Consider the following 12,385-nt stretch of genomic DNA (forward strand, 5'->3'; position numbering starts at 1 on the left):
GGCATGCAGCAGTAGGACTCAGGCGAAAGTAGGAAGGTTGACTGGTGGTGTCGGAGAACCCTGCTCGAACAACACCACAGAGTTAGATACATAATGGCAAATGTGAAAACATGTGTTGGTCTTCACATTTTCAAAGCTGGCAAGCTTGAGTCAATGACTCTGAGTCCCACGGAATGATAGTCAGTTGGTTCCAGCGTCGAGTTCTGGCAGAAGCATGATGCCGCAAAATTGGAGGCAAATCATTGCTAACCTCTTGGTGCTAAGAGCATGAGAACGGACTTGAGGGATCAAAAGCATCTGAGCCCACCTTGGACAACCACTATGTGAGCCTTTATAGGGGGGACCTCAGGATGCTAATCAGTTCTGACCAACTTAGTGGACATGGCCCATGATGCAACGTGGGCCAGCGCAAAATGGGATTGCAAGAAAAGAAAAAATAAATATTACAACGGAGACAACAGAACCAGTCACAAAGGTGGAGTTGGGGAAGGTGGAGGGTAGGCAGAAGAGAGAGCAGCGCAAGCGAGGTTGGAACAAGAGCTGAGAGCAGCAATCACGATAAAGAAAACAAGAGAGAAAGATATGCTTACAGAGAACAGTAAGAAGGAAGCGGAAATGCAATAACTATGCAATAACCAGAGGGGGTACTGGCAAGCGAGCATGAGTTACAAGCTCTGCTGCGCTGGGGGAAACATACCAGTAACTCCGAGCACAAGTGTGAAGGCAAGCGAGCAGGTGGGGGAAAGGAGCAAACCTCCCCCTTCCTCAGCAACCCTCAGCCATGCTTGAGGCAAGTTAGGACCCAGGCAGTTGGTCACCCATCACGATCCATCAGCACTGTGGCAGCGCAGAACGAAATGGACTGCTCCAGGTCGCATGTGCCCGGCCCCGATTAGTCCCATGAAATAGGATATTAAACTGGAATTTGCATGGGGCCTAAAAGGCCTTTTTCACTATAACGTCCTAGGACATCCTGGCCATTCAGTTTTATTCATTTATTGCAAATGTCCTCAGATGTCCTAATTCAGTTTGATTCAATGGTTGCAAATGTCCTCAGATGTCCTAATTCAGTTTGATTCAATGGTTGCAAATTGTCCCGGAATGCCATGCTCGTCCATCTCATGCATGGTCTGTGCACATGCTGACCACTGTCTAGAGGGATGTCAAGACTGTTTCCCATGGTCTGAATGCACTTTACATAGTTGAATAGCCCCTTTAAATAGCTTCCAGAATATATATTTTGAGACTGAATTGACCAATAAACTATTGAGAAAAATACAAAATACTTTTTTGGACGCGAGTCTTTTGATGGTGGCTGTCCAACTTAATGTCTGTGCACAATGCTGGTCACTGTCTGAAGGGGTGTCAGCACTGTTTCCCATGGCCCCAACACACTTTACACAGATAGATAGCCCCTTTGAATAGCTTCCAGAATATATATTTTGAGACTGAATTGACCAATAAATCATCGAGAAAAACACAAAATACTTTTTTGGACACGAGTCTTTGGGTTAGTGTGGCTGTCCACCTTGCACAGTGCCAGCCACTGTCTGGAGGGGTGTCCAGACTGTTTCCCACGGTGTCAACACACTTTGTGTAGTTGGATAGCCCCTTCAAATAGCTTCCAGAATATATAATTTGAGACTAAATTGACAAGCAAGTTATTGAGAAAATGCAAAATACTTTTTTGGACACGAGTCTTTGGGATATCAGTGACATATAGTAAGAAACTGAATGGGTCAGGTGACAAAATGAAACAAAAGGAACAGAATAAGGGCCGGCATCTGGGTCAGAATGCATGGTTGTGACACTCCGGAATCCCGTTTGCATCTCTGTCTCGGAACTCCAGTCTTAGCTCCAACCTCGGACTTTGACCCCACCTCCGTTTATACCCATTGTATTGGTTAGCTGATTCCCTTTGCCAATTTAACTTCCAAGTTTGGACTTTCCGGACTTACTTCAGACCTTGCAACTATTGCATTGTCCCATTTCCGCTATTCTCCCTCATTCCTATTTGGGCTGCTGCTTCCTTTCTATTCAGTCAGCTAGCCATTCCTGACTCCCAACCTCCTTCCTTCCTCCTTGGGCCTTGGCCCTTCACTCCTCCTTTGGGAAATCAAACCCTTGACCCTCGGTGTTGTTCCTCCTTCCAGCTCCCTTGGTCTCTTTTCATCCTACCCTTGCTCCATTTGATTTCGGACCCCTCCTTATATACAATGTACCTAGTAACTTGTAATCTCAGTCCAAAATCAACTTGATTCCCCCTAAGAGACTTCCCCTCTGCTAGATCCAAAATTAGGGACCCCCAGGACAACCAGCAATGGCACAGCGCTCCACATGAGTGGCTGAGGCTGAGGTCCTTCCATGCAAAGTCTCCGATTCTACTCCGGAGTTGTCCGAACTTGCCATATCTAACAGGGGGTGCCGAATATGGCATCGTATCTGTCGATGTTGATGACATTGAAGTAATGTTTCTCAATGTGGTTGTTGATCTTGATGCCCACGTTCATTCCAAACAAGATTTTTAATCTTGTTCCTTTTGTCCCCATTTGGAGGATGACCAGATTCTCCAACTGGAGAATTGGGGTGTGGACTGCATGGATGAAATCCGGTGATATTGTCAGGACATGGTGAGGAGGGAGCAGCATGCCTGGACCTTTCCCCGGAAGGAAGGCCAGAGGTAGAGGACGGGCAGAAGGGCTGTGGCCTCAGCGACTCGGAGGGGAGTGTTGTGCCTATGTTTGGCATGAACTCTGGGGGAATAGTCGTTATTGTTGATTTTGCACTCAGGTGCCATCAACTACAGTACAGGACTTATATACATTATACAAGACAAATGGGAACAAAGTGAAAACCCAAGATGGACTTACCCACTTGCCAGGTTGGTGATCTCATGAGAAAATTGCCTTATCAAGCATTGTGGAGTGAGTAGATGAAGGGTGGAATTAGTGACAGCTATTGGAAAGTGGGAAAACCTTTGTGGGGTTGATGGAGGTCCTAGGAGGTCTGTAGTAATATTGGGTAGGTAGAAATATTAATAAACATCTAAGATGAGGATAAGAGGTACTGGAGAAGGTACCAGAGATTGGAGGTGGAGGTGGACTGGAGGTATACTGGAGGGTATGGTGGAGGTGATGGAGGTGATGGACCGGAGGTGGACTGGAATGGTGGCGGAGTAGGTTGGAGGTTAGGCGGAGTTGGTATGGATATGACAGATATCACATCCGTTTTGGCCCCACTGTCAAACAGCAGGTAGGCTTTTATGCCTGCTATTTTGATGTGGGCCGTCAGCATTCTCTTACTGGAGAGCGGTCTGTTTGCAGGATATTTCCCCACATCTTTTGAGATGCAAATTTTCGCATCGAATAAGGGGGTTTGGGTTTCGTCAGACTTCTGGTCCTTCTTCCCTTTCCCCTTGTTCTTCTTGGGTTCCTTGGCATAGGTTCCCAAGGCATCTTTCTTTGGTGTTTCTACCAAAGCCTCTGTGACTTTCTTGTCTGCAGATTCTTCTAACTGGTGTGTTACTGCCAGTTTGACTCTGTAATTGATCTCATTGTGGTCAACGGCGGGCATTGGGCCCATTCTTATGGTCCCAATATTAACTTCCTCACCCTCTGAATCGGGTGAGTATTGAGGTCCCACATATGGGTCCTCGACTTCGAAGCTTGACACTTCAGAGTCACCAGAGTTATTCTCTGGTTTACCTTCCGATGAGTCCTCCAACTCTTCTTCTGATAGTTGGAAAACTTCCATGGCAGCTATGCGCCTTGGTTTCTTGTCGCTTATTGTGTGATGTTTAGGGCAATCTTTTGTTTTCCCTAATTTGCCACACTTGCTGCAAATTGAAACTGATTTTTGGTCAGTTTTCCTCGAATATTTCAATGATGAGTCCTCTTTCCATCTGGGTTTGGGCTCCTCAGCCCTTTTCCCTGATGAAGGGTTCTACCACAGCTTGTGGTTGCTGTGGTAGTTGTTTGGGTGTAGTAACCTGATTTGTATGCTGAAGACATCCTCAGCCCATCAATTATCTCATCTACATGAGATATTGCTTTTATCATCTCCTCATTTGAGGAGAAGTCCACTCTGATTCTGTCATGAGTGATCATTTCCCTCTTCCATTTGAGGGGAATGTTATTTAGGAACCTGGCATTGAAGGACGCCTGGTCTGGCAGCATCACAATTTGGGATGCTGCTTTTGACAGTTCTAAGTAGAACTGTTTTAAGCCTTTGCCCACCTCATATTTTATGTTGTGGTACTTCTTTGTCACGTTTAACACAGCAGATGCTTTTATGAAAGTTCTCATCAGTATGTTGAGAACTTCGAGGAACATGCCCTTGCCTCCTCTGAGGAGAGTTTCATCTTGGAGTCTTATTCTGAGGTCGAATGTGGGTCCCCCTAGTCCATGAATTAGGCAGTCCAAATGAACTTTGTTGAACTGGGGGCCTTTGCATCCTCACGAGGTGAGGAATCCCAATAGTTCCGTGAACCATTGCCAGAATGACTCCATGTCATTCTCCCCTGACCATTTCTTGTCAGGGAAAGCCACGCCATTCTTCAGGGCCTCCGGCTTTACTCCCTCCAGGTATGGAGTGAGTATTTGTATTCTTACTTTATGGCCTTTTTGTACCATTTTTCCAGGTACTCCTCTTGTTCCCCTGCCTTAGCAGGGTCACTGTCCAATGGAGATTTCTCCTTTGGGGGGTTTTTCGCTGGGAGAGACTGTTCTCTCAGCAGTTCTTTTGTTTTGGGTGGTTGTACCTAGGCTGGATATCAATTCTCTCATTCTTTTGAGAGAGCAGTGTAGGAGAAATAATGGTCACCCTATGAAAACTCATCATGGAAATATTACCTTGCTTGCAAGGTCTCTTTCACATACACAATTCATGGGAACTTTTACTTTCCCACATGTTGATATTGGACCACATATGCTATCTGTTCCCCTGCTCCTCCGAGATAATAAACATATGTAATTTGTCATAAATTGTGAACAACAACAGCATCATTGATCCAATAGGAATTTTCCCCACCTCCTACGTCTAGTTGCAAAGTAGTGCCATGTCATGTGCAAGCAAGGTCATGGTTGCAAAGCAACCTTTCTAGTGCCAGATACATCACAAAAACCCCCATACAACAAGTAGAAATGATCTGAGACCCGATATTTCGCCTGTTTTGGGGTGTCTGTGACCACCACCCCTACACCACCCCCATTGCGGGCAAGTGCTTTGCCCCCCCCCCCCCTCTCCCCATACACGGATCCGGAGCTGGTGCGTTTGACCCTCTTTGTTATGAGGATGGGGAGAATTCTCCCCTTCTCGATCCGTTCTTATATAGGGATGAAGATCATTGTATCTAGTCTGTACCATAATGGGATGTGTAATCGATGAGTGTTCCCAGTCTTGCATGAGAACAGACGATTGAATTCCCATCGATCGTAGTTCGTGATGGAGTGAGCTATTAAGGAATTGATGGTGTGTAGTCGGAGACAACAGGATGGATGGGTCAGCCATGGGTACTTGGCACTCAATGGAGCGTACTGTGTGCATGGTCGTGACTCGTAAGCTAGGTGAAGATTTTGTATCATTGCCATCAGTTACTTGGCGTTCGTGGTGCGAACATACCGGTAGTGGGTTGTTAACAGGAGTGTACAGTAGGGAACGACTAGTGGGGCCTTCGGTGACTTGGCATTCCCAAAGGGAATGTACCATTGGTGAGGATGTACAGTGACCAGTGTTGGGCAGACATGGTCCCAAATGGTCGCATGGTCCGAAGTCCGAAGGTCTGATTCAGTAGACAACGTCTTTCCCATGGTCCGAATTGTCCCATCAGTTGTCTATCGGCTAAAGCTGGGACCTCGCTAGTTCAATGTCGGCAGTGTCGGCAACGAGTTTTGCGGAAATAGCCACAAGGTGATCACATGAGGCTCGGGTTATCCCTCATCTGGTTGGAAATTGGCTACTTCCGTATTTCGGACCTTGAGACAATGGACCCTTGTCGGAAGCACAATCAGACCAAAAATGGTCTGATTGGTGGTCTGATCGTGTCAATGCCAACACTGCTGACAAGGGAGGGAACAGACAATGGATGGGCGGCTACTTGGCGCTTGCGTAGTGAGCATACTGGCATCACAGGAATATGGGCCTCAGAGTATTCACGATCTCCATGATCGTTGTATGATGTTGTCCGTTGGGCACTGGAGGGAGAGTTGAGTGATGAAGTCCCGTAGGATATAGGTTCCATAGGATGATACACAAGTTGAGAGTCTTCGACTCATGACTTCGAGTTCCCATGGCGAGAACTGCTAGAGAACTCGATATAACCAGACTTATAGGACATGTTGTGAGTTGTACAATCACACAGGTTCAGCTGAGTCACAGGAAGGGGTTGTTACAAGGGACGGTACACAAGACAGTTGTAGAGAGTAGTTGTAGTTAGCGGGAACCGCCTTCGGTGGTTTCCATACATGATGTGTGACTATCTACAAATGGAAAGGTCGCAGGGAATCCCGCAAAATACAAACAACCTCGGCCAGCACCAAAACCCCAATGGGGAAAGCTTTGCATGAGGAGGGGGAATGGAGTAGAACGGGTAAAGATAGTAGGGTATCGGGATAGAGAGTAAAAGAGAGAGAGAGAGGGAGAGAGCAATGGAAAAGGGAGGTCTTTGACCATGTGACGGATATGGTCATGGGAGACTCTATATCCATAACACTCTTCTTACCTTATTGCCTCTGCCGACATTCTGTCAGGGCACACCTGCCTGACTGTCAGGGTCGTGCGTGCTCGCAACAAAGGATGCCCCCAAAACCAAGTTGATAGCAAAGCTGGGGGACATGCCCATGCCAGCAAAGGATATATATGTACACGGTAGAGATGGTAACTAGCCAACTCACTAATAACCGGTAGAAGCAGATCAAAGATGATAGAAGATCACATGGCATCATAACCAATACCATGTGACCAGATCAAATAGAAGATCAGAAGCGGAAAAGAAGAAGAACCTGATGGGGATACAGGCCATGTGGTGCTGCGCTACTTACGCTAGCGACCCGAAGACGTGCCCTGACACTGACCCAGCTCCACCTGGCCCCACCTGACCCAGTACCCCACTGTCCACCCTTCCTCACCTCCTCCCTCTTTTCCTTTCTCTCTCCTCATTCCTGCTTCCCCTCTCTTCCTATTTCACCTCCTCTTTATTCTCTCTTTATTTTACATGGATGACCTTTCTTTGTACCAATGTACCATTGACCCATGACACACCTGATCTGGGCACCCTGGGTGGCTTCCCACTGTGCCCAGCACACGTGCTCGCACCGGATGCCCTTGGGATCTCCCATGGAGACACCCGGGTGGTTACAGCTGTGTGTGAGGGTGATGTGGCATCTGTCATGTGACCCAAGCCGCATGTATATAAACATACCTGAAGTGGGAACCGAAGAAGTAGCCTTCTTCTCATCTTTCCACTTCAGTCTAAGTGGCCAGGGACTGTTGTCCCACATCGGGCCTGTCAGTATGCATGCCCGATCTGCCCTCTGCCAGGCTCTCAGCACCAGACACTACACCCTGGCTTCCTTGACCCTGGACAAGTCCCTGACACGTTCTGATGTTCTGATGTCTACTCATCAGACTTGACTTATGTGCAGTGAAATTTCTCAATATCGGCAGTGTTCATTGCTCACCTCTCTGCTCGCTTTGACACAGCCTGCCCAATTCCCCCTTCATTGTCGCTTCCACTGGCCAATATAGTTGTGATGAAATCACCACATGTCAGCAGCGTTCATCTCACCTCTTTTCTCGCTCCACACACCAGCCTCCATCCCATCATCTTGGCTCCATGCACCTTTGGTGGCTCTCACCACCTGCCCATCCTGGCACACCTCGCTTCCAACACCCTCATTTTTGCGAGCTCCTCCCAACATCATCATTTCTGCCAGCGGTCCCAGTCTTTTTTTTCTCATGTACAATATTAATATTCAACACTCCCTAAATACAATTGAAACAAAAGTCAATGTGGGTTTGAGAAGAAAAAGAAATGGAATGAAAAAATTTTTCAGTGAACCTCATTGTGTATGTGTAAGAGCGATCACAAGGACTGGGTGCGTAAATTCAAGAGAAATATTGTATGAACGGTATTCAACAATCCCAATTCCATGAGCCTGTTATTTGTAAAAGAAATAATCAATATGTGCGTTGTACATTATTGTCAGGGCACACCCGCCTGACCTGCCTCCACCCGGGCCCACCTCACCCGGTTCCCCTTCTCCCACCCTGCACCCCTCCTTCATACCCCTTCCCCCTCTATCCCTCTCCCACTTCCACTTCTATTTCCATTTCTATTTCTATTTCTATTTCTACTTCACACAGACGACCTTTCCCTTATATCCATGTATTATTGACCCGCCCACAATGCACACACGACGTGCCTAGCCCCGGACGACCCCGGATGGCTCTAGGGCGCAACCTAGTGCGCACGCGTGCAGCATACGCCCTCAGGATCCCCCACAGGGACACCCAGGTGACTGCGGCTGTATGCGGGGTGACGTGGCGGACCTCATGTGACCCAAGCCGCATGTATATAAACACACCTGGGGTGGGAACCGAAGAAGTAACCTTCTTCTCAACATTCCCACTTCAGGTAAGTAGCATAGCTCCCCTTTTAATAACAATTCAACATTCCCACTTCAGGGATCGCCGTCCCACATCGGGGCTGCCAGTACGCACGCCCGATCCACCCCCCGTGAGGTCCTCAGCACCGGACGCTACGCCCGGACCGCCTCGACCGCGGATGCGACCCTGACAGCAGAAGAAGGTTTCAACTACCCTTCCTCTACCTCCTCCCCTGCCATGGTGTCAGAAGAGCAGTATGACAACCTGTTGGCCCGGTTTGAAGAACTACAGGCCATTGTCGAAAGTCACACCCTGAACCGGGCCGCACCTGCACCCGCCCCCATACCCGCTCCTGCCCCCCCACCTATGCCAACACCCGCGCCCAGACCCAAGGGCCCCAAGGTTGCCCCTCCTACCCCCTTCTTGGGAGCCAGCGAGGATCTCGACCGCTTCAAAGCCGAATGTGGTATCTACTTCCACGTCCGCGCGGCCGAGTTCCCCAGCGCCCTCTCACAGATCCTCTTCGTGCTCTCCTATATGAAGGGAGGGACCGCAGGAGCGTGGGCCACGCAACGCACCATCACGTTGCTGATGGCCGGCTCACCCGCACTCACCATGGACGAGTTCAACACAGAACTCGATGCCATGTTCCAGGATCCGAACCGGGAAGCCACAGCCCGGCAGAAACTGGCAAACATCCGACAAGGGAGCGACTCCGTGGATAAAGTCATCCAGGAGTTTGAAATACTAGGACCTGCCTCGCGGCTAGGTGACGTTGGGCTAGTCGACCGCTTCGAGCAAGCAATCAACGCCTGGCTCTGCGAGAGCATTTACCGCCTCCGCCCCATGCCCACCACTTTGGGCTGAATGGAAACGCGAAGCCACCCTCCTAGATAACCAATGGCGACGTTTCCAGGCAACACAGCCCCGCACACCCCCACTCCCGCCAGGACGACCCCTACCAACTACCACCCCCTCTCACCCACGCCCCACGCCCGCACCCGTACCCCTACCCCCCGACTCCTATAGCCCGCCATGCGAGTGGAGCAGGCCCGCAGCCAATGGACCTCGATCGCTCAAGAATCGACCAGAGGAGGAACGGGCTGTGTTACAACTGTAATGCCCCAGGGCATGTTGCCCGGGAGTGCCAGCACCCCAAAGTCCATCGGGTACGACGCCTCCACCCTGAAGACCTCCGGGCGCTGATGGAAGGACTGAAGAGCCAGTTGATGGGAGAGCCAGAGACGGAGCAGAGAGGGCCGGAGGAAGGTCCCCAAGAGGATTTTCAGGAGGGCGACCGGTGAGGGATGCGTCCCGGCCGCCTGTAGCGGACAACTCGTGTAGATACTGCAGCACGTGTAAGCCAACACCAATGCAGAAGTTCCACCGAGTTATCGCAAAGAAAAAGAGGAAAAACGCATCCTCAGCCCGTGAAAGCAAGAGAGACTCAAGGGTAGCACCCGAAGTAGCGGTATCCCCACCCGCTATCTACGTCCTCTCGAAGCAGTCCCCCAGGTCACTCAACCTTACCGTGAAGCTGACCACCCTGACCTCCCTCGCCTCTGTATCTGTGTCCGCCCTCCTAGACTCCGGGGCCACCGGGAACTTCGTGAGCCCCGAGTTCATTCGGAAGCACAAGCTCGAGACGACCCCGCTCCCACAGCCCATCCCCGTCCGTAATGTTGACGGGACCCCAAATGAGAATGGAGCTATAACTGAGGAGCTAGAAGCCCTCCTAACATTCGGGAGACACACAGAGCGGGCCCGTTTTGCTGTTGCGAACCTAGGACGACAATCCCTCATCATTGGGCACTTGTGGCTACTACACCACAACCCGGAAGTGGACTGGGTGCGACAGAGGGTTATCATGTCCCGCTGCCCATCATCCTGCCAGTCACCACGGGTGCCGGACGACCAGGACCCCCTGATAGAACCCGGGGACGGGATCTATGCTGCGATCATCCCCTTGGGGTGGGGCCATGACTTAAGGGCGACTACAACGCCCTCCCAGCGAATGGCCCAAGAGGCTCGTGAGCCGGACGCAGAGCCCGCATCGTTCGAGGAGTTAGTGCCAGGTCATTACCAAGACTTCCGGGACGTGTTTTCGAAAGAGGCTTTCGACCGACTACCCCCCCAGAAGCCTTGGGACCATGCCATAGACCTGGTGCCAGACGCTAAACTGCCCAGAGGGAAAACTTTCCCCCTCTCACGCCCTGAACAGAAAGAACTAGACGAGTTCTTATGCGAGAATCTGCAGAACGGGCGCATACGGCCGTCCAAGTCTCCGATGGGAGCCCCGGTCTTCTTTGTCAAAAAGAAGGATGGGTCGCTACGGCTGGTCCAAGACTATCGAAAACTGAACGAAATCACGGTAAAGAACTCGTACCCCCTCCCACTCATCTCAGACGTTCTCGCCCGCCTCCGCAAGGCCAAGTACTTCTCGGCCCTAGACCTACGCTGGGGGTTCAACAACGTCCGGATCAAAGATGGTGACGAGTGGAAGGCAGCGTTCGTGACCAACTGGGGGCTATTCGAGCCCATGGTGATGTTCTTTGGCTTGTGCAACTCCCCCGCAACCTTCCAAACGATGATGAACGACATCCTCCGGGACTTCATCGACCGGGAGGTTGTCATCTGTTATATGGATGACATACTCATCTTCACTTCCACCCTGGAGGAACACCGGAAGGTCGTCCGGGAGGTCCTAGAGACGTTGCGGATGCAAAAGCTCTTCCTGAAGCCGGAAAAGTGCAAGTTCGAGCGGACCCGGATCGAGTACCTCGGTCTCGTCATTTCTGAGGGCAGCGTTGCAATGGACCCGGTGAAGGTCCGTGGAGTTCTTGACTGGCCGACCCCAACCAAGGTGAAGGAGGTACAATCTTTCTTAGGGTTCGTGAACTTCTACCATCGATTCATCAGAGACTTCTCCGAAAAGGCACAACCCCTCCACGCGCTGACCCGGAAGACCAAGGCCTGGAGTTGGGGGCCGGACGAAGACAATGCCTTCCACGCCCTTAAAGAAGCCGTCACCTCTGCCCCCGTCCTTTCCTTCCCCACAGATTCGGGCCCTCTCAGGCTCGAATGTGACACCTCCAACTTCGCAACTGGTGCGGTCCTCTCCCAGCTCCAGTCGGATGGAGAGTTCCACCCGGTAGCCTTTATGTCCAAGAGCTTTACGGACGTAGAGCGGAACTATGAGGTGTACGACAAGGAAATGCTCGCGATCGTCCGGGCCCTCGAAGAATGGTGGCACTTCCTAGAGGGTGCCGAGGAGAAGGTCGAGGTTTACACTGACCACTGCAACTTGGGGTACTTCTGCACGGCCCAGAGACTTAACCGATGTCAAGCACGCTGGTCCCTCTTCCTCTCCCGCTTCTACTTCACCCTCGTCCATCGCCCAGGGAAGCTCATGGGGAAACCGGACGTGCTCTCCCGCCGTCCTGACCACCCGAAGGGAAGGGATGACAATGAGGGGCTGACACTCCTCCAACCAGCCTGGTTCGAGGCCCGCGCGACGGAGGCAGTCTCAGTAGAGGGCGAGGAGGCGGATATCCTGAGGAGGATAGGAGAAGCGAAGGATCAGGATGAGCAGGTGGTGAAAGCCATGAGAGAACTAGGGGAGGGGACGCTGAGGTCGGACGAGTGGGAGAGACAAGGAGAACTAGTCCTCTACCGGGGAAGGGTGTACGTCCCGAAAGACCTGCAACTCCGCCATGATCTGGTACGGCTCCACCACGACGCGCAGGCGACGGGGCACCCGGGATGATGGAAAACCCTGGAA

Source organism: Cantharellus anzutake (genome assembly GCF_015039405.1).
Source record: "Cantharellus anzutake strain C23 chromosome Unknown EI90scaffold_71, whole genome shotgun sequence".
Classification (NCBI taxonomy): Eukaryota; Fungi; Basidiomycota; class Agaricomycetes; order Cantharellales; family Hydnaceae; genus Cantharellus; species Cantharellus anzutake.